Raw genomic sequence first — 223 nt, forward strand, 5'->3', positions numbered from 1 at the left:
CTCTAACTCATAGTGATCATCCTGTTATCAGCCTCCCCTGTGCCTGCATTATACGTGGACACCACCTTGCCCAGTCTCTGTGGCTGGCTCATAGTGCCAAGGGCAGGACATGCACTGTGTCGCAGGGATCAAATCCCAGTCCTTGCGATTGCCTAAGCATGTGTTCAAACTTTTGTGCTATCTCACTGGCCCTTTTTCCATCTTTGGGCTTTGAGCATGGTTG

This window comes from Octodon degus, unplaced genomic scaffold (assembly GCF_000260255.1).
Source record: "Octodon degus isolate 3935 unplaced genomic scaffold, OctDeg1.0 scaffold00024, whole genome shotgun sequence".
Lineage (NCBI taxonomy): Eukaryota > Metazoa > Chordata > Mammalia > Rodentia > Octodontidae > Octodon > Octodon degus.